This window comes from Syngnathus typhle, unplaced genomic scaffold (assembly GCF_033458585.1).
Source record: "Syngnathus typhle isolate RoL2023-S1 ecotype Sweden unplaced genomic scaffold, RoL_Styp_1.0 HiC_scaffold_256, whole genome shotgun sequence".
NCBI lineage: Eukaryota > Metazoa > Chordata > Actinopteri > Syngnathiformes > Syngnathidae > Syngnathus > Syngnathus typhle.
In genome coordinates, this window is record NW_026872160.1 from 34,257 (window position 1) to 56,959 (window position 22,703).

General features: G+C 48.6%; 5 non-coding genes across 5 annotated transcripts; all 5 read left to right on the forward strand.

The window, feature by feature from the left end:
- The first annotated feature begins 4,120 nt into the window (after window positions 1-4,120).
- LOC133149118 (U2 spliceosomal RNA) lies at window positions 4,121-4,311 on the forward strand. The gene has a single exon (XR_009713099.1). It is a non-coding gene; the product is annotated as a U2 spliceosomal RNA (small nuclear RNA).
- Window positions 4,312-10,018: 5,707 nt separating this feature from the next.
- On the forward strand, window positions 10,019-10,182 carry LOC133149114 (U1 spliceosomal RNA). Its single transcript, XR_009713095.1, has one exon. It is a non-coding gene; the product is annotated as a U1 spliceosomal RNA (small nuclear RNA).
- Window positions 10,183-12,172: 1,990 nt separating this feature from the next.
- On the forward strand, window positions 12,173-12,364 carry LOC133149115 (U2 spliceosomal RNA). The gene has a single exon (XR_009713096.1). It is a non-coding gene; the product is annotated as a U2 spliceosomal RNA (small nuclear RNA).
- Window positions 12,365-14,548: 2,184 nt separating this feature from the next.
- Window positions 14,549-14,766, forward strand: LOC133149120 (small nucleolar RNA U3). The gene has a single exon (XR_009713101.1). It is a non-coding gene; the product is annotated as a small nucleolar RNA U3 (small nucleolar RNA).
- A 5,121-nt stretch (window positions 14,767-19,887) lies between these two features.
- Window positions 19,888-20,078, forward strand: LOC133149116 (U2 spliceosomal RNA). The gene has a single exon (XR_009713097.1). It is a non-coding gene; the product is annotated as a U2 spliceosomal RNA (small nuclear RNA).
- Window positions 20,079-22,703: the final 2,625 nt, after the last annotated feature.

Genomic DNA, 22,703 nt, shown 5'->3' on the forward strand with positions numbered 1-22,703 from the left:
TTGGGAGACTTCTGCAGCAACGTGCATGGTTCGCACAGGCGGAGGCTCAGTTCGCCCTCCGGGGAATTACGGATGACGCCACATGCTACTACCACGTTGTCTCGGCACTCGGAAGCTCCACCGCAGCCAGAGCCGTAAGTTTCATCACTTCCCCTCCGGCCCAGGATAAATATGCAGGGCTCAAGGCTTATCTCCTCAGGATTTTTGAACTGTCGCGATCCGAACGAGCCCGGCGCCTGCTTGCTATTCAAGGCATGGGGGACAGCAAACCCTCTGAACACATGGAGATGATGTTAAACCTGCTGGGTGGGGAAGAGCCGAATTTTCTTTTCATTGAACTGTTTCTGCGACATATGCCGCCGCACGTCCAAACGGCCCTCGCAAATACGACCATTACGGAGCCGCGTGCTCTTTCGGAGGAAGCGGACCGTTTCTACTTGGCCACCCAGCGTTTCGCCCCTGGTGTGCTGGCCCCAACACGCAGCTACACGTCCCCGAGCGCTGGCGTTTCCCCTGGCAGAGGACGCGCTGCAACTGACAGCCGCACCAGCACAGGTTTGTGCTACTTCCATGCACGTTTTGGCGCCAAGGCTAAAAGGTGCCGCTCCCCTTGCAACTTCGACACGACGGGAAACGCCAAAGCCTGCGCTCAGTAGTGGCCGTGACCGCAGGCAAAAAGAACCGGCTGCTGTTCGTTGAGGACTCCCTCTCTGGTCGCAGATTCCTCTGTGACACCGGCGCCCAGAGAAGCGTCCTGACGGCTACAGTGGACGACGCTGCTGGAGGGTTGCACGGCCCGCCCTTAACATCCGCCAACGACACTCCCATCAGGACGTATGGCACAAGGACTGTGGACATATGTTTCGGGGGTCAGCGTTTCACATGGGACTTTGTCACTGCCGACATCTCCTTCCCCCTGCTTGGCGCAGATTTTTTGTGCGCCCACGGACTGCTCGTGGATGTTAAGAACGGCCGCCTGGTGGACGCGTTAACCTTCTCCTCCTTCGCATGTGTCCGCGATGAGGGGAATTATGTGGGTCTCTCCAGTTCGCTCTCCGAGGGCGACATGTACCAGAAACTCCTCGGAGAGTTCCCCAGCCTTACACGGCCCACTTTTGCCGCCACCACAGCTAAACATGGGGTCGAGCACCACATCGAGACCAAAGGCCCCCCCATCTACGCTAGGGCCCGACGGCTCAACCCGGAGAGACTGACAATTGCTCGGGCCGAGTTCGCCAGCATGGAACGCCTTGGCATTGTTCGCCGCTCTGACAGCCCGTGGGCCTCCCCACTCCACATGGTGCCTAAGCCGGACGGTGGTTGGCGCCCGTGTGGCGACTACCGCCGCCTCAATGATGCCACCACGCCCGACCGCTACCCGGTCCCCCATGTTCAGGACTTTTCGATACATCTAGCAGGGAAGCACCTGTTCTCCAAAGTGGACCTGGTGCGGGGTTATCACCAAGTCCCGGTGCACCTTGCTGACATCCCTAAAACGGCGGTGGTGACTCCTTTCGGGCTTTTCGAGTTTCTTAGGATGCCCTTCGGCCTGAAAAACGCGGCCCAGTCCTTCCAGCGGTTGATGGACTCTGCGCTTAGGGACATGCCTTTCATCTTCGTCTACTTGGACGATGTCCTCGTCGCCAGCTCCTCGGAGGAGGAGCATGCGGCACACCTGCGGGCCCTTTTCACAAGGCTCGACCAGCATGGCCTGATCATTAACCCGGCGAAGTGCGTCTTCGGGGTGCCGTCGATCCAGTTTCTTGGGCATCTCATCGGCAGTAATGGGGCCACCCCCTTGCCGACAAAGGTGGAAGCAGTCTCCGCTTTTCCCCGCCCACGTTCGGCCCGGGGGCTACGGGAGTTCCTTGGGATGGTTACGTTCTACCACCGATTCATACGCCGGGCGGCCCACATCATGCACCCACTGTATGGGGCCCTTAAGGGTAAGACCCCCAACCAGGACATCGACTGGACCCCCGAGAAAATCAAAGCTTTCGAGGATACTAAGGCTGCGCTGTGCCAGGCCACCTTGTTGGTCCACCCGTCGCCTGGAGCCCCGGTCGCCCTCACAACCGACGCATCTGACTACGCAGTTGGTGCTGTATTTGAGCAGTGGGTTGGTGGCGCCTGGCAACCGCTCGCCTTTTTCAGCCGCCAGCTGGTCCCTAGGGAGCGCAAATACAGCACATTCGACAGGGAGCTACTCGGCGTCTGGTTGGCGATCCGCCATTTCCGCTCCATCCTGGAAGGCCGTGAGTTTACGGTTTTCGTCGACCACAAGCCCCTCACGTTCTCTATGTCCAAGGTGGCTGAGCCGTGGTCCGCCCGCCAGCAGCGTCAGCTGTCATTTATCTCTGAGTACACCACAGATATCCGACACATCGCCGGCAAGTCCAACGTGGTCGCCGATTGCCTCTCTAGAGCGGTCGTCCACACGGTTCAGCTGGGGCTCGACTACTCAAGTATGAGTGCTGACCAAGCCTCAGATCCTGGGATCCAGTCGCTCAAAGACTCTGACACTGGGCTGCGTCTGGAGGTGGTCGCGGTTGGCGACTCAGGAGTCAGGCTGTGGTGCGACCTCTCCACCGGCCAGCCTAGACCACTTGTCCCTGCCGGCTGGCAGCGGGCTGTCTTTGAGGCGATACACGGCCTGTCCCATCCTGGCAGAAAAGCGTCCGTGAGGCTGGTGGCTCAGAAGTTCGTCTGGAAAGGGCTGAAGAGGGACGTGCGGGCCTGGGTCGACTCGTGTGTGGCTTGTCAGCGTGCGAAGGTGCACCGCCATACCAAGGCCCCGTTGGAGCCGTTCACTGTCCCCGAGAGGAGGTTCGACCACGTCAACATCGACCTTGTGGGCCCGCTCCCCCCTTCCCATGGTTTCACCTACCTCCTCACCATGGTGGACAGGACGACCCGTTGGCCTGAGGCCGTCCCCCTCTCCTCAACCTCGGCTGCTGACGTGGCCCGGGCGTTTATTGGCACATGGGTCGCGCGCTTTGGAACACCTTCAGACCTCTCCTCGGACCGGGGTGCACAGTTTACTTCCGAGATCTGGAATGTGGTTGCTGGAGGCCTGGGCGTCAAGCTGCACCGCACCACCGCTTATCACCCCCAGGCTAACGGGCTGTGCGAGCGGTTCCACCGCTCCATGAAGGCTGCTCTACGCGCCAGTCTGGTGGATGGCAACTGGGTGGACAGACTTCCCTGGGTCATGCTGGGCCTCAGGACGGCCCCTAAGGAGGACTTGCAGTCCTCGTCCGCTGAGCTCGTCTACGGCCAGGTACTACGAGTTCCAGGGGACTTCATTCCAGACGCCACAACGCCTTGGTCGGCGGCAGGGCAGCGGTCCTCCCTGCTGGAAGTTGCCGGGACGTTCGCACCTGTCCCCACGTCACGGCACTGCACCCCTGTTTCCCGGGTGCCCACCAACCTACGCTCGGCGGGTTTTGTGTTCATCCGCCACGACGCCCACCGCGGGCCGTTGCGTCCGCCTTACGACGGGCCTTTTAAGGTCTTGCAGCACGGGAGTAAGAGCATGGTCGTGGACATCGGCGGTAGGCCTGAGACTATCTCGGTTGATAGGATTAAGCCTGCCCACGTGGATGTTTCCCGGACGTTGGAATTGGCGCAGGCCCCACGCCGCGGACGCCCCCCAGCGCCTCGCCCCTCCGACCTGACCGAGCTCCCGCCTGCCCGACCGACAACGCGACCGTCCAGCCCAGCGGTCTTTCCGGCGGCGCCCCCTACCCTTGACCCCCTGCCAGCCCCTGCCACCTACACCCGCTGTGGTCGGGCTGTCGTTCCTTTCCGGCGCGGGGATTTTGACTATGGGTGAATTCTGGGGGGGCTTGTGTAGTGGGTTGACATAATTCACCCGGAACCTAAGTTCACGTTGCCGAGTTCCGGTGGGATGTTTTACACGTGTGGGAGTTTCCTGTTTGAGGAGTGTGTGTTAGGATCTCGAAGGGAAAAGAGTCGGCCCGTGGTTGAGAGAAGCTAATTATAAATGTCATTAAAACAACTGCCGTTGGCACCGTCATTTATCACTCCGCCTCCGACTCCAGTCCTTGCACACCACAGTCTCTTTATTTAAGTGGTTTCCTCAGACCAGTTTCAGTACATCGCTTCTCGGCCTTTTGGCTAAGACCAGGTGTAGTATCTGTTCTTATCAGATTAATATCTGATACGTTCCCTATCCGGGGACCATGTATATATTGGATTTTCGCAACAGGGAGATGGTATAGGGGCTTGCTCCGTCCACTCTATGCATCAACCTGGTATTGCAGTACCTCCAGGAGCGGTGCGCCCCCCTCTACTGGGCAAATAAAAAGTAGTTTACATCACAATCCGTTAGCTTCATTCTCACAGGATGAAGCAGAAAGTCAACGACGTCTTGATCGGATTTGATTCAAGTTCATGTTGTGTGCTCACTGTTAGAGTGGTGCTCACTCTAACTTATTTTGCAAGAACCACTCGGAGACAAGTTAGTCGTTTTGGGCACCTGCAGGCGGAGAGTCCATTCGTCACTGTGCGTACAGCAATGATCGAATGACGTCTGACTCTCGCTTCCCACAAGACCATCTTTATTAAGAGAAAAAGGGTGGGGGTGACCATAGACTGAATAGACAAGTAAAAAAGGCCCTTGACCTCTAGATTAGCAGGGCAGGGGATGTTTTACGACATTGTGTAGGATGGAACAAGCTAGGTTATTTATTACTGGTTACACACCAACATAAGCATAAAACTAATCTACCAAGGTTATTCATTACTGGTTACATACATTCCAACATAATCATATGATCAAGATAGTTTTGGAAAACCCTGACACTCACCTTATATCTTTATTAGGTAATGCACTCTGAATTTAATCAGGACCCGAACCGATGTCTTTAATCACTTTTATTCATGAAACAGAGGGCCATCAACTTGCCGCTCTGTCTGCACATTCATTTCCCTGAACGTCACTCCTTCACTACGTCATCACGTAGGCCCACAGTACAATATCAGTACATGACATCCCCCCTTTCCTTAGAAATAAACTGTACCATCACATACTAATATTGACCATGTAATTTACATCATCATCTTTTGCTAACCGAACATTGTATTGTCTAACTTTTCTTATGTAACCCATAAACATTTTTTTCTCTTAAACAGTGAACAATATATTCAGACACAACCCTTTACTTTTACTTTGTCACAAAGTCTTTGAACTTTGCTGGTATCTTTTTGACTCTCTGGGGCCTCATTTCAGGTTCCTGAGCTTCCTCTTGTGGTGTCTGGTTGCAACTGTCCACATTTCTGCTCAGTACATTTTCCTCCCCTTCAGTAAAAGTCTTCGGTGTGTCATGTCCTTCAGTATTCTCATATGATTGGTATTTCTTCACGTGAGTGGTATTCCGGTGGTAGCGAGCTCCAGTTGGGGATTCAATTACCACTTGACTTCCAGTTTTACTCACGACTCTATGTGGGGTTGGATTGAATGGTGTTGTGAATTTGTCCTGTTTGTCCTGTTGTACCAGTACTGTGTCTCCAATGTCCACATTTGAGTACTGGGCTCCTCGTCGTTCATCAGGATAAAGCTTTGCTTTCCCTTTTTGTTCAGCATCCCTGTCACGAACATCTAGAGCCGTTGTTTTGGACTCAGAGAGGTCAGGCAACTTTCCTCTCATTTTCCTGTTGAAAAGAAGTTCAGCTGGACTTTTCCCTGTCGTGGGGTGTTCAATGCTCCTGTAAATAGTTACATATTTCCTCAGTTCACGTTTCTAGTCCAGCCCTTCTGCCTGTGCAATCCTGATTCTCTTCATCAGTGATGCATTTTGACGTTCCACTTCTCCATTGGCTTGTGCCCATTTTGGTGGTGTTCTCACATGTTTGATTCCATTTGTTTCACAGTATTCCCTGAAGAAGTCAGATTTGAACTGTGGTCCATTGTCCGATTTGATCGTCACTGGTAGTCCATGCCTACTGAAAATGTCCTCAATTCAGTCAATAACTCTGTCCGTGGTTGTAGACGTCATTATTTCATACTCATAGTAGCGACTGTAATAATCTACTAAAACAAATATAGACTGATTGTTTGGTAGTGGTCCTAACAGATCTACAGCCACGTCTTGCCATGGTCGATCTGGTAAGATTGTGTTCCTCAAAGGCTCAGGTGGATCTGGTCTGGCCACTATTTGACATCCATGACAAGCTTTACAGTATTTTTCCGCTGCCTTATCCATGCCAGGCCACCACACTTTTGTTCTGAGATGTTGTTTTGTCCCTACAATTCCTAAGTGTCCTTCATGAGCTAATGCAAGTGCTTTTGCTCTGAGTTTTTCTGGTAAAACTATGCGGCTTCCACGTAACACAATGTATCCAATCACACAGAGTTCATTTACAATGGGTGCATATTGTTTACATTTTTCGAAGTGTCCAATTTCAATTGCATTTCGCACCTCCGTCAGCTCTGGATCTACAGCAGAGGCTTCTTCTACCTCTCGTGTGGTAAGCGCCTTTGGTGTTGCATTAACTGCAATGAATCTCACATACTCTTCAGATTCATGTTCATGTATTCCTTTTGTCCCTGTGTCTGACAACAACCTAGATAAAGAATCAGCAATATTTTGTTTTCCTGCAATGTGCACCACCCGAAAGTCATAAGGTTGAAGTCTGAGGACCCATCGCTCTATACGAGCACATGGTTTGGATCTTTTACTGTATACGACTTCTAATGGCTTGTGCTCTGTGATTAAGTCAAACCTATGTCCGTACACATATGGATGTAGCCTTTCGCATGCCCAAACTAATGCTAGGGCCTCCCTTTCTGTTTGTGAGTATCTGCTTTTACAATCTGTCAGACTACGACTAACGTAGCACACTGGTACCTCCTCAGAATCTTGTTTTTGTACAAGCACTGCGCCTAACCCTACAGGACTTGCATCTGCGATTATTCTGGTAGGAGCCTCTTTGTCAAAATAAGCTAAAGTACCTGCCCCGGCTAGTTCAGTCTTTAAAGTCTGAAATGCTCGTTTTTGTTCTGGTCCAAACACAAATGTAGTCTCTTTCCTGGTCAATCTCCTCAGTGGTTCAGAGAGCGTTGCAAACTGGGGTATAAATCTACTGCTGAATCCTACCAGTCCTAGGAAACTTCTCACTTCAGCTGCCGTTTTTGGTTCTCTGGCATCCTTAACAGCTCTCACTCTCTCCTCAGTTGGTCCAATGCATTTCTGGGTCAACAATATGCCCATGAAAACAAGTCTGTCCATGTTAAATTGGCATTTTTCCACATTCAGTGTTAATCCGCATTCTGAAAGTCTTTTCATGACTGCGTGCAGGCGCTCGTCATGTGTCACCTGGTCTGGAGCGTGGATGATCACGTCATCTGAGATGTTCTCCACACCCTCGATGCCTGCTAGTGCATTGGCTATCTCGTGCTGGTATTGCTCACTAGCGGACGAGACTCCAAATATCAGTCTTTTGTACCTGTAAACACCATTATGCACAGCAAACGTTGTTATTTCTCTGGACTCTGGGGTTAGCTCTAACTGATGGTAGCCCCATTTGAGATCAAGCTTACTGAATATTGCAGAACCATTCAGACCTTGCAATATTTCATCCACTGTAGGGATGGGGGTATCTCTCCCTCACAATAGCCTCATTAGCTTTTCTCATGTCTAAACACATCCTAAGGTCTTTGTCATGTTTCTTTGGGAGAATCACTACCGGATTTACCCAGGGAGTAGGACCTTCAACCTTCTCCACAATGTCCATGTCCATCAGTTCCTTGATTTTCTTCTCGACTGCATCCCTCAAATGATAGGGTATCCGTCTCAGTGGTTGAGCGACTGGTTTCACATTTGGGTCTATGTACAGTGAGATTTGTTTGGTGTTTAATTTACCTACTCCTTTGAACACATTTGAATACTGTTGTTGCAGAATACTTTTAACATCTGTGATTGCTGCAACGTTTTCCCCTATTTTTAGTACTCCAAGCTTAATAGCTGTCATTTTACCAAGGAGTGGTTCACCATTACCTCTAATCACAATGAATTCAGCTTCTTCAGTCCTGTCACCTATCTCGATTACACATTTGAAAGCACCTTTGACAGATAGTGTCTGGGTTGAGGAATATGCATACATATTTCTCTGCTCTTTGGGCACATATGATTCACATTTTATGTTTTCAGCTTTTAGCTTCTCCCAAACATTTTCTCCCATGACATTACTCGTTGCCCCAGAATCTACTAACATTTTTAACTCAACTCCCCCTACACAAAATATTAGTCTTTCAGGCATTTCACAGTCTTTCACCATAAATGCATAGTCATTGTGCACAGTCTCTACAGCATTAACGTTTTGCTTCTTTTGTCCTTTGGTACGACACATTTTTGAGAAATGGTCCTTACCGTTGCATTTATGACATGTTTGTCCACGTGCTGGGCATTTGGGATCCTTACCCATGTGGTCAGTGTAGCCACACCTGTAGCACTGCTTCTCTGCTTTATTGTCATCACAATTCTTCAATTTACCTTTTGGCCTTGTGAACTTTCCTTTTTTCGTTGTGATACGACTGATCGTTTCCCCCTCTTTCTTGATACTGCTCCCATTCATTGCTGCTAGTTGCTCTTCCACTCGCTCACATTGCGATGCCAACTCCAACGTGCGAGCCAAAGTCAAACCAGGTCCATCCTCGAGAAGCTTTCTCTTCACGTATCCAGAACAGCATCTGCTCAGGATAGCGTCTCTAATTTGATTGTCCTTGTCTCCTTGAAAGTCACAGTCCTTCGCAGCCTGACGTAAACGTGTACCAAACTGTTGCACCGTTTCTCCCTGATTTTGGAACAACTTGTGGAAGAATTGGCGCGCGTAAGCTGCATTCACTTGGGGAACAAAGTAGGAGTCAAGTGTCCTTACTGCTGCCGCGCAGTCGGTCACCTCACCCATGTTTGGTAAAGTGAAGAAAACATCCTGCACGTCCTGGCCCGCCAAATGCAAAAGTAGAGCGCGTCTTCTTTGTTTAGTAGCATTGGTCGTATCCTCGTTCATTATCAGTCCTTTACCGTCAGCATACAACTCGAAAGATGTTAGCCATCGTGTCCATCTTGGCCCGAGAGTAGCTGGATCAGTGCAGCAAGCAAACGGTTGTAGCTCCGACTTAGCCATGTTAGCTCAAACTTAAACTTGCTCACGAAAATCGTCGTCGTTATCTCCTCTTCCTTAGAAGGTGGACGTCATCCTCGTCGCCATTGTTGTGTGCTCACCTTATATCTTTATTAGGTAATGCACTCTGAATCAGGACCCGAACCGATGTCTTTAATCACTTTTATTCATGAAACAGAGGGCCATCAACTTGCCGCTCTGTCTGCATATTCATTTCCCTGAACGTCACTCCTTCACTACGTCATCACGTAGGCCCACAGTACAATATCAGTACATGACAGTTCATGACGGTTCATCTTAGGCGGCAGCAAGAATTTACGTAACTGTTCTAAAATATGGTCAAAATGTATTTTTTTGCTTGAGATTTTCCTATCATTGTTCCAGGATCTTTTAGTACAATTCTTGTTCTCCAAATGTTAAGAAAATGTCATTTTCAAAACTCGTTCAGAAAAAGAAGTATATATATTTTTCTGCGGTAATGTTGGAGATTTTCAATAAATACAAATTCATACCGTTTTAGGGTTCTCAGGAGAAAAGAGGCACTGCATGATGGGCATGTTTTGACTTCATTTATCGGTTTATTATAGTTGCTGGCATCACCACTAGACGGCGACTCTAGGAAAAAGGAGGTGAACAAAGACGTAGAGGCAGTAGAAAAAGAAGCAAGGCATGATGGTCATGTTTCTGAATCTATTTTTTACTTAATTTAAAATGTTTTGGTTTTGAATGACTAAAGGTGTACTATGTTAACAGTTCTACGAATGCTGTCTCATCCACTGAATACGTGTGCTCACACTTTTGTACCAAATTAGCCTCTGACTGTAGATGGTGTGCGCGGTGAAAACGTCGGCCCCGGCGACGTATACAACTCATACTTACCTGGCAGGGGAGATACCATGATCAAGAAGGTGGTTCACCCAGGGTGAGGCTCAGCCATTGCACTCCGGTTGTGCTGACCCCTGCGAATTCCCCAAATGTGGGAATCTCGACTGCACAATTTTTGGTAGTGGGGGACTGCGTTCGCGCTCTCCCCTGATTCTCCTGTACAATACAAAATCCCTCACACGAAGCCAAATTTCATGGTCGCCACATACTGAGCAAGCTGTGCTCTGCAACTGTGCACCTACTTGCCGAACTTCATTCAACAAATTAGTAATTGCAAAATAAAATGTAATTACTACGTTCCCGACCCGTTATTGATACGAACGTATATGATATAACTTTCATATAACCTGCTTTCTGGAATAGCCCCACGGATCATTTCCCGTTCTCCATTTACCTACACTATAAAGAAAAACTAATGGCCAAAAGGTACGTGGACCCAGACATACAACTGATTTTTGCACCCCCTACTCTACTGGTCAAATCAAGAGTAGTTTACATCACAGTCCGTTAGCTTCATTCTCACAGGATAAAGCAGAGGGTCAATGACGTCATTGATTCAAGTTCATGGCGGCTGGCAGCAAGGATATACGAAAAAATATGATCAAAATGTCTTTCTTTAAATCAAAAATTGTGCCAGAAATTTTTAGTACAATCCTTGTTCTCAAATTTTTAAGAGAATGTCATTTTCTAAACTTGCTCAGAAAAAGAAATATATATCTTTCTGCGGTACTGTTGGAGATTTTCTATAAATACAAATTCATATGGTTCTCAGGTGAAAAGAGGCAATGCATGATGGGTATGTTTTCACTTCATTTCTTATGCTGCCACCACCACTAGATGGCAACTCTAAGAAAAAGGAGGTGAACAAAGGCGTGGAGGCAGTAGAAAGAGAAGCAAAGCATCAGTTTATGGGTATTTACGAGGGTATTTTTATATTAATACTTTAATAGCTAAATGGCTCCTATTATTGTTCCTTACATATAGTATAATTTGTGGAAAATATATTAATTTATTGCTCAATGCATAATCAATAGTTTTATATTTGAATGGGTGGATGTCACCAAAAGCTGTCCCTAAAGCTTAACCAATTTGGTCTGTAAACTTTAGCAGAATTAATAACTACAAGGCAGGACTACTAACTATTTCCCATTGACAAGTATAGGTGGCTCCGCTTTCGCAGAGCATCAAAAAATTGAGATGAACTCTCATTGTTCCTCCCTACGGAAATCTTTAGTAAAAGGCGATCGGTGAATTTGCAGCAACCATTCCTTCTAATACAAACAATAGACGTTCATAGATTTACTACATTTAGAAGGACTCAACCTAAATAGACAGTTTAAACGAGTATTTTGTGTTCATCAATGTGTTTTTTCCTTGAAACATTGTTGGCGCACAGGATTATGGATACCTGATATTTCAAACAGCGTCACCTATCGATTGGGCAACTATTTTGAGTGTGAGTTTTGAACGTATAAACAGATGTATGTCTTGGTCCGTGTACTTTTGGTATGAGAGAAATGGAAATGATCCGATTTCCGTGTGTTATTTTCAAATGTGTAATTTCAGATTTTTATTCAACACAAATCGGGAAACAAAAGACGATCGTAATTTCCTCAAATGAGTGTTAAGAAATGCTGGCGTGGATTGGAATGCGATTCACCTCCACTGCGATGGTGGCGTTTGAGGGTTAATGTAAATTGCCACAGCAGGAAACAGGAAGTAGTTTGGCGAAGTGGGCCGCGTGTTTTTTTGCTGCGTGTTTTTTTTCCCGTCAAAATGTTCGTCAAACAGCTATCTTGCCTTCGGTCCCGAAATGTATCAAAAGATCCGATTGTTTTTGGCGAATGACCAATTCGTTTTGTTGGTCATTAAAAGCTATTCCCATCAGGAGCTCAGTTCATCGTTATTCTATTGGGTCAACGTGAACCACGTGACACTAAACCTCCACGAACACACGAAAATCTGCAACCGATGCACAGGTTGAAAACAGCCCGGTGACGCATTATCATTCCAAACTGTTAAGAGTTGAGGTTTGTTACGGTGGTCGGTACGTGGCATTAGTATGACTCAATATATTTAAACCGTAACTTGAATTGGTAGTCTCTTTATTTAAGTAGTTTTCTCAGACCAACTTTAGGTTATCGCTTCTCGGCCTTTTGGCTAATATCAAGTGAAGTATCTGTTCTTATCAGTTTAATATCTGATACGTCCCCTATCCGGGGACCATATATTAAATTGATTTCTGGAACCGGGAGATGGAATTAGGGGCTTGCTCCGTCCACTCCACGCATCGACCTGGTATTGCAGTACTTCCAGGAACGGTGCACCCCTCTGCTGGTCAAATAAAGGATCATTAAGTCAGGAAGCCATTAGAATCGGTCTGCTTCATTCTCACAGGATAAAGCAGAAAGTCAATAACGTCTTGAAAGGGTTTGATTCAATCAAGTTCATGACCTTTATCTAAATGTGAATAGCAGAAGAATTCTATTCTTTACAACAAAATAGAAAACATATCGGCCCTACGATTGGCTGGCCACCAGTTTATGATGTCCAGTGGGGATGGGTGATACCAATGATTTTGGAATCGATCCGATACCAAGTATTTCCTACCCAAAATACCCGATATTCGATCCGATATCGATACCGGAAGTGTAATTTCCCTTCCAAAAAACGATTTAAATGCAGTGGCATTCTTGCTCTTGGAGAGTCATCTATTGAATTTTGTAGAAAAAAGTATTACGTCACGTGAATTATTAACCTTTTTAGACATTAGTGCATTAGTGGAATATGCATATTAATAGTATAACTTTAATAAAAAGGAGCTATTCTTTACTTTTCTCTCTCTCTCTCTCTCTCTCTCTCTCTGTTGTTGGGAAAACGTTTTGTCTTTTAGTATAATCTAAAAAGAGACATGGTACCAACAGAGATGCAGGGCTTAATCGTCATGAGCAGCAAAACTATCAATTTGTAAAGCCACTGGATACTTACATTTAATATTGTAATACTTTAGTGTTGTTTATAGGAAGTGGAGTTACAAATAAAACGTATGGCGTTCGACCACAAATTGAAAAGGGGAAAACTTTATTTATAAATGACTGACTAAAGCGTAGTAATTATTGCTTCAAATAGCACATCAACCACAAATGCTTACAATTTTTGGTTAGCACCTGATACCTGGATATGTCTTGCCTTTCTGAAACGCTGCTTCTAAGGTACTTTGATACCTTAGCCTCGGTGTGGCTGCAGGGGTTTCCGTCGCTGCCTTAGTGTCTGCGGCACGTTTCAACTGCAGCTCTTCATGAACTGTGGGGTGAATTTTGCTTAAATGTTTTGTCAAGTTTGTGGTGTTGCCACAATATTTAATTGTTTTGTGACATATTTCACATTTTGCCTCGTTGTTATTAAGTAAAATATAATATCCCCAAACCAGACTTCTCTTGCGTTCGGACTGGGCCGCCGCCGTGGCCATGCTTGTTTGTGTTTGTTTGGATTGGAACGGGAGGCGGAGGAAGAGGGCTTGGCTTGTGAGAAAAGGGGGCGGGAGCAAAGCAGAGCAGGACACGCCGGTGCAGCAGGCGGAAGGAAAAGTAGTGCTAGCATGAGTGCAAGTCGTCAAATTGGAGCAGAAAAAAATGAGGAAAAATATAATTAAATAATTGTAAGTATCGATATTTTAGCTAGGGAGATCGATACTCAAAAATGAGCAGCCTGGATCGATATATCGATACTTTTGTATCGATCCGCCCATCCCTATGTGATAGGCTCCAGCACGCCTACTAACTAGGGGTGTAACGATACATCGATACACATCGATTAATCGATATAATGCTCTGCGATTTATTGGCATCGATGCTAAAGGTAAACATCGATTTATATCGCCGTGTTTGACCTCGGACATTAGACGCGACTTAATTTTGAAATCCAGTTCATAGTTGCTTGCTTCCTCTTTTCGGGAGCAGTGCGCCCGGCGTTGTTGTGTTGTGAGCAGATCACGCACGTGAAAGGGGAGGGGACAACTAGTACGCGGCTCCTGGGCTGCTCCTATGGCTAGTGTCCAAAAAGACGAGGAAATTTGCTCCCCTTTAGGCTTCAAGTCATTCGTTTGGAAGCACTTTGGATTCCAAAGAAAAGATGGCTCAACGGCCAAGACACGTGCAGTTTGTAAATCCTGCCATGCGGTGATCAAATATTCAGGGAGCACAAATCTCGCCGCACATTTAAAAAAAAAACACGACATCAAAGTTCAGTGTTAAAGTAAGGAATTTGTATACTACAATACTCTTGTAATTTCCTAAATAAAGAGTTTGCAGTACCTTGTTTATTTTGCGTATGAATTGTTATTTACCTTTAGCATCGATGCCAATAAATCGTAGAGCATAATATCGATTATTCGATGTGTATCGATGTATCGTTACACCCCTACAATCTAAACATAGTCCTTTACTAGTCGTGGTTGCCCTCTGGGTAAAAATGGTACACTCGCAGATGACTTCCCGCCGCCCCTCGTTGATGAATTAAGACTATACTTTCAGGGATCATTTCTATAGTTATTAACTTGAGATATGTGTTTCTAAAGTGAACGGTCTCGCCAACTACGATGATGAGAATTGATGTTCCTTCCTGAGCGTGAAGCTAGCGGAGAATAATGATGTTTATATCATAGATTCTCCACTTTTGATGAGCGTTCTATGCGTCCTAGTGGAGCATTGAGGGGAGGGACATGATCAGAGTAGTTCTTTGAAATTGGTTAAACAAAAATTAAGCTAATGTAGTGGCGTACTCCTGATATTCAACTCAGTCGATTAACAGTATCGTCGTATTAGTTCAACTAACAAAAGCCTGTTATGTATTTCTGAAGTACTTTTGTACTGAAGTACTTATGGCTGTATTCATTTACACGGCTTAAATCTTTACAACTTCGACACAAATCTGAATTAACTTTAACTGATTTCGGCTTGTCCAAACGGGCCACCCCATTGCTGGTCTCACCAAAGTAACAGGCGGTGTCACACTAGCAACCATTTCCTTTTAATAAAAATAGATCTTCATATATTTGCTAAATTTAGGAGGCCTTAACACTCAACTAAGATGTATAGTTCGAACAAGTATTTGGTGTTTGGCAATTCTATGGAAACGTTTACACTCTAAACGTGTCGTTGTGAGTCCAACAGGTTCCAACTCCCTGACCTGTTTGTTTGCATTGTGCACGTTCTCCACTCTGGTTTCCTTCCATTTCCCCCAAACATGCATGATAGGCCCATTGAGCGCTCCAAATTGCCTGTAGGTGCGAGTGCGGACGGTTTTTCGTCTCTGTGTGCCCTGCGAGTGATTATTATTTGTTAAAGCGTATATGCCGTTACACCGCTAGATGGCAGCAGCGTTGACTTCCGCACCTGACCACAAAAAGAAACGGGAATCACGTGATGCGCAGGAAAAGAAGCATTAGTGTGAGTCGATATATTTAAACCGTAACTTGAATTGGTAGTCTTGTAGTGGGTTGACATAATTCACCCGGAACCTAAGTTCACGTTGCCGAGTTCCGGTGGGATGTTTTACACGTGTGGGAGTTTCCTGTTTGAGGAGTGTGTGTTAGGATCTCGAAGGGAAAAGAGTCGGCCCGTGGTTGAGAGAAGCTAATTATAAATGTCATTAAAACAACTGCCGTTGGCACCGTCATTTATCACTCCGCCTCCGACTCCAGTCCTTGCACACCACACTGGTGACCCTGACATCAGTCCCGCTGAGGATTCCGGGACTGAACAGAATACCGAGCGAGACGGCATGGCGCATTCCGCCGTCCTTAGGCTGCCTGAGTTTTGGGAGACTTCTGCAGCAACGTGCATGGTTCGCACAGGCGGAGGCTCAGTTCGCCCTCCGGGGAATTACGGATGACGCCACATGCTACTACCACGTTGTCTCGGCACTCGGAAGCTCCACCGCAGCCAGAGCTGTAAGTTTCATCACTTCCCCTCCGGCCCAGGATAAATATGCAGGGCTCAAGGCTTATCTCCTCAGGATTTTTGAACTGTCGCGATCCGAACGAGCCCGGCGCCTGCTTGCTATTCAAGGCATGGGGGACAGCAAACCCTCTGAACACATGGAGATGATGTTAAACCTGCTGGGTGGGGAAGAGCCGAATTTTCTTTTCATTGAACTGTTTCTGCGACATATGCCGCCGCACGTCCAAACGGCCCTCGCAAATACGACCATTACGGAGCCGCGTGCTCTTTCGGAGGAAGCGGACCGTTTCTACTTGGCCACCCAGCGTTTCGCCCCTGGTGTGCTGGCCCCAACACGCAGCTACACGTCCCCGAGCGCTGGCGTTGCCCCTGGCAGAGGACGCGCTGCAACTGACAGCCGCACCAGCACAGGTTTGTGCTACTTCCATGCACGTTTTGGCGCCAAGGCTAAAAGGTGCCGCTCCCCTTGCAACTTCGACACGACGGGAAACGCCAAAGCCTGCGCTCAGTAGTGGCCGTGACCGCAGGCAAAAAGAACCGGCTGCTGTTCGTTGAGGACTCCCTCTCTGGTCGCAGATTCCTCTGTGACACCGGCGCCCAGAGAAGCGTCCTGCCGGCTACAGTGGACGACGCTGCTGGAGGGTTGCACGGCCCGCCCTTAACATCCGCCAACGACACCCCCATCAGGACGTATGGCACAAGGACTGTGGACATATGTTTCGGGGGTCAGTGTTTCACATGGGACTTTGTCACTGCCGACATCTCCTTCCCCCTGCTTGGCGCAGATTTTTTGTGCGCCCACGGACTGCTCGTGGATGTTAAGAACGGCCGCCTGGTGGACGCGTTAACCTTCTCCTCCTTCGCATGTGTCCGCGATGAGGGGAATTATGTGGGTCTCTCCAGTTCGCTCTCCGAGGGCGACATGTACCAGAAACTCCTCGGAGAGTTCCCCAGCCTTACACGGCCCACTTTTGCCGCTCAACCCGGAGAGACTGACAATTGCTCGGGCCGAGTTCGCCAGCATGGAACGCCTTGGCATTGTTCGCCGCTCTGACAGCCCGTGGGCCTCCCCACTCCACATGGTGCCTAAGCCGGATGGTGGTTGGCGCCCGTGTGGCGACTACCGCCGCCTCAATGATGCCACCACGCCCGACCGCTACCCGGTCCCCCATGTTCAGGACTTTTTGATACATCTAGCAGGGAAGCACCTGTTCTCCAAAGTGGACCTGGTGCGGGGTTATCACCACGTCCCGGTGCACCTTGCTGACATCCCTAAAACGGTGGTGGTGACTCCTTTCGGGCTTTTCGAGTTTCTTAGGATGCCCTTCGGCCTGAAAAACGCGGCCCAGTCCTTCCAGCGGTTGATGGACTCTGCACTTAGGGACATGCCTTTCATGTCTAGGACGATGTCCTCGTCGCCAGCTCCTCGGAGGAGGAGCATGCGGCACACCTGCGGGCCCTTTTCACAAGGCTCGACCAGCATGGCCTGATCATTAACCCGGCGAAGTGCGTCTTCGGGGTGCCGTCGATCCAGTTTCTTGGGCATCTCATCGGCAGTAATGGGGCCACCCCCTTGCCGACAAAGGTGGAAGCAGTCTCCGCTTTTCCCCGCCCACGTTCGGCCCGGGGGCTACGGGAGTTCCTTGGGATGGTTACGTTCTACCACCGATTCATACGCCGGGCGGCCCACATCATGCACCCACTGTATGGGGCCCTTAAGGGTAAGACCCCCAACCAGGACATCGACTGGACCCCCGAGAGGATCGAAGCTTTCGAGGATACTAAGGCTGCGCTGTGCCAGGCCACCTTGTTGGTCCACCCGTCGCCTGGAGCCCCGGTCGCCCTCACAACCGACGCATCTGACTACGCAGTTGGTGCTGTATTTGAGCAGTGGGTTGGTGGCGCCTGGCAACCGCTCGCCTTTTTCAGCCGCCAGCTGGTCCCTAGGGAGCGCAAATACAGCACATTCGACAGGGAGCTACTCGGCGTCTGGTTGGCGATCCGCCATTTCCGCTCCATCCTGGAAGGCCGTGAGTTTACGGTTTTCGTCGACCACAAGCCCCTCACGTTCTCTATGTCCAAGGTGGCTGAGCCGTGGTCCGCCCGCCAGCAGCGTCAGCTGTCATTTATCTCTGAGTACACCACAGATATCCGACACATCGCCGGCAAGTCCAACGTGGTCGCCGATTGCCTCTCTAGAGCGGTCGTCCACACGGTTCAGCTGGGGCTCGACTACTCAAGTATGAGTGCTGACCAAGCCTCAGATCCTGGGATCCAGTCGCTCAAAGACTCTGACACTGGGCTGCGTCTGGAGGTGGTCGCGGTTGGCGACTCAGGAGTCAGGCTGTGGTGCGACCTCTCCACCGGCCAGCCTAGACCACTTGTCCCTGCCGGCTGGCAGCGGGCTGTCTTTGAGGCGATACACGGCCTGTCCCATCCTGGCAGAAAAGCGTCCGTGAGGCTGGTGGCTCAGAAGTTCGTCTGGAAAGGGCTGAAGAGGGACGTGCGGGCCTGGGTCGACTCGTGTGTGGCTTGTCAGCGTGCGAAGGTGCACCGCCATACCAAGGCCCCGTTGGAGCCGTTCACTGTCCCCGAGAGGAGGTTCGACCACGTCAACATCGACCTTGTGGGCCCGCTCCCCCCTTCCCATGGTTTCACCTACCTCCTCACCATGGTGGACAGGACGACCCGTTGGCCTGAGGCCGTCCCCCTCTCCTCAACCTCGGCTGCTGACGTGGCCCGGGCGTTTATTGGCACATGGGTCGCGCGCTTTGGAACACCTTCAGACCTCTCCTCGGACCGGGGTGCACAGTTTACTTCCGAGATCTGGAATGTGGTTGCTGGAGGCCTGGGCGTCAAGCTGCACCGCACCACCGCTTATCACCCCCAGGCTAACGGGCTGTGCGAGCGGTTCCACCGCTCCATGAAGGCTGCTCTACGCGCCAGTCTGGTGGATGGCAACTGGGTGGACAGACTTCCCTGGGTCATGCTGGGCCTCAGGACGGCCCCTAAGGAGGACTTGCAGTCCTCGTCCGCTGAGCTCGTCTACGGCCAGGTACTACGAGTTCCAGGGGACTTCATTCCAGACGCCACAACGCCTTGGTCGGCGGCAGGGCAGCGGTCCTCCCTGCTGGAAGTTGCCGGGACGTTCGCACCTGTCCCCACGTCACGGCACTGCACCCCTGTTTCCCGGGTGCCCACCAACCTACGCTCGGCGGGTTTTGTGTTCATCCGCCACGACGCCCACCGCGGGCCGTTGCGTCCGCCTTACGACGGGCCTTTTAAGGTCTTGCAGCACGGGAGTAAGAGCATGGTCGTGGACATCGGCGGTAGGCCTGAGACTATCTCGGTTGATAGGATTAAGCCTGCCCACGTGGATGTTTCCCGGACGTTGGAATTGGCGCAGGCCCCACGCCGCGGACGCCCCCCAGCGCCTCGCCCCTCCGACCTGACCGAGCTCCCGCCTGCCCGACCGACAACGCGACCGTCCAGCCCAGCGGTCTTTCCGGCGGCGCCCCCTACCCTTGACCCCCTGCCAGCCCCTGCCACCTACACCCGCTGTGGTCGGGCTGTCGTTCCTTTCCGGCGCGGGGATTTTGACTATGGGTGAATTCTGGGGGGGCTTGTGTAGTGGGTTGACATAATTCACCCGGAACCTAAGTTCACGTTGCCGAGTTCCGGTGGGATGTTTTACACGTGTGGGAGTTTCCTGTTTGAGGAGTGTGTGTTAGGATCTCGAAGGGAAAAGAGTCGGCCCGTGGTTGAGAGAAGCTAATTATAAATGTCATTAAAACAACTGCCGTTGGCACCGTCATTTATCACTCCGCCTCCGACTCCAGTCCTTGCACACCACAGTCTCTTTATTTAAGTGGTTTCCTCAGACCAGTTTCAGTACATCGCTTCTCGGCCTTTTGGCTAAGACCAGGTGTAGTATCTGTTCTTATCAGATTAATATCTGATACGTTCCCTATCCGGGGACCATGTATATATTGGATTTTCGCAACAGGGAGATGGTATAGGGGCTTGCTCCGTCCACTCTATGCATCGACCTGGTATTGCAGTACCTCCAGGAGCGGTGCGCCCCCCTCTACTGGGCAAATAAAAAGTAGTTTACATCACAATCCGTTAGCTTCATTCTCACAGGATGAAGCAGAAAGTCAACGACGTCTTGATCGGATTTGATTCAAGTTCATGTTGTGTGCTCACTGTTAGAGTGGTGCTCACTCTAACTTATTTTGCAAGAACCACTCGGAGACAAGTTAGTCATTTTGGGCACCTGCAGGCGGAGAGTCCATTCGTCACTGTGCGTACAGCAATGATCGAATGACGTCTGACTCTCGCTTCCCACAAGACCATCTTTATTAAGAGAAAAAGGGTGGGGGTGACCATAGACTGAATAGACAAGTAAAAAAGGCCCTTGACCTCTAGATTAGCAGGGCAGGGGATGTTTTACGACATTGTGTAGGATGGAACAAGCTAGGTTATTTATTACTGGTTACACACCAACATAAGCATAAAACTAATCTACCAAGGTTATTCATTACTGGTTACATACATTCCAACATAATCATATGATCAAGATAGTTTTGGAAAACCCTGACACTCACCTTATATCTTTATTAGGTAATGCACTCTGAATTTAATCAGGACCCGAACCGATGTCTTTAATCACTTTTATTCATGAAACAGAGGGCCATCAACTTGCCGCTCTGTCTGCATATTCATTTCCCTGAACGTCACTCCTTCACTACGTCATCACGTAGGCCCACAGTACAATATCAGTACATGACATCCCCCCTTTCCTTAGAAATAAACTGTACCATCACATACTAATATTGACCATGTAATTTACATCATCATCTTTTGCTAACCGAACATTGTATTGTCTAACTTTTCTTATGTAACCCATAAACATTTTTTTCTCTTAAACAGTGAACAATATATTCAGACACAACCCTTTACTTTTACTTTGTCACAAAGTCTTTGAACTTTGCTGGTATCTTTTTGACTCTCTGGGGCCTCATTTCAGGTTCCTGAGCTTCCTCTTGTGGTGTCTGGTTGCAACTGTCCACATTTCTGCTCAGTACATTTTCCTCCCCTTCAGTAAAAGTCTTCGGTGTGTCATGTCCTTCAGTATTCTCATATGATTGGTATTTCTTCACGTGAGTGGTATTCCGGTGGTAGCGAGCTCCAGTTGGGGATTCAATTACCACTTGATTTCCAGTTTGACTCACGACTCTATGTGGGGTTGGATTGAATGGTGTTGTGAATTTGTCCTGTTTGTCCTGTTGTACCAGTACTGTGTCTCCAATGTCCACATTTGAGTACTGGGCTCCTCGTCGTTCATCAGCATAAAGCTTTGCTTTCCCTTTTTGTTCAGCATCCCTGTCACGAACATCTAGAGCCGTTGTTTTGGACTCAGAGAGGTCAGGCAACTTTCCTCTCATTTTCCTGTTGAAAAGAAGTTCAGCTGGACTTTTCCCTGTCGTGGGGTGTTCAATGCTCTTGTAAATAGTTACATATTTCCTCAGTTCACGTTTCCAGTCCAGCCCTTCTGCCTGTGCAATCCTGATTCTCTTCATCAGTGATGCATTTTGACGTTCCACTTCTCCATTGGCTTGTGCCCATTTTGGTGGTGTTCTCACATGTTTGATTCCATTTGTTTCACAGTATTCCCTGAAGAAGTCAGATTTGAACTGTGGTCCATTGTCCGATTTGATCGTCACTGGTAGTCCATGCCTACTGAAAATGTCCTCAATTCAGTCAATAACTCTGTCCGTGGTTGTAGACGTCATTATTTCATACTCATAGTAGCGACTGTAATAATCTACTAAAACAAATATAGACTGATTGTTTGGTAGTGGTCCTAACAGATCTACAGCCACGTCTTGCCATGGTCGATCTGGTAAGATTGTGTTCCTCAAAGGCTCAGGTGGATCTGGTCTGGCCACTATTTGACATCCATGACAAGCTTTACAGTATTTTTCCGCTGCCTTATCCATGCCAGGCCACCACACTTTTGTTCTGAGATGTTGTTTTTTCCCTACAATTCCTAAGTGTCCTTCATGAGCTAATGCAAGTGCTTTTGCTCTGAGTTTTTCTGGTAAAACTATGCGGCTTCCACGTAACACAATGTATCCAATCACACAGAGTTCATTTACAATGGGTGCATATTGTTTACATTTTTCGAAGTGTCCAATTTCAATTGCATTTCGCACCTCCGTCAGCTCTGGATCTACAGCAGAGGCTTCTTCTACCTCTCGTGTGGTAAGCGCCTTTGGTGTTGCATTAACTGCAATGAATCTCACATACTCTTCAGATTCATGTTCATGTATTCCTTTTGTCCCTGTGTCTGACAACAACCTAGATAAAGAATCAGCAATATTTTGTTTTCCTGCAATGTGCACCACCCGAAAGTCATAAGGTTGAAGTCTGAGGACCCATCGCTCTATACGAGCACATGGTTTGGATCTTTTACTGTATACGACTTCTAATGGCTTGTGGTCTGTGATTAAGTCAAACCTACGTCCGTACACATATGGATGTAGCCTTTCGCATGCCCAAACTAATGCTAGGGCCTCCCTTTCTGTTTGTGAGTATCTGCGTTCACAATCTGTCAGACTACGACTAACGTAGCACACTGGTACCTCCTCAGAATCTTGTTTTTGTACAAGCACTGCGCCTAACCCTACAGGACTTGCATCTGCGATT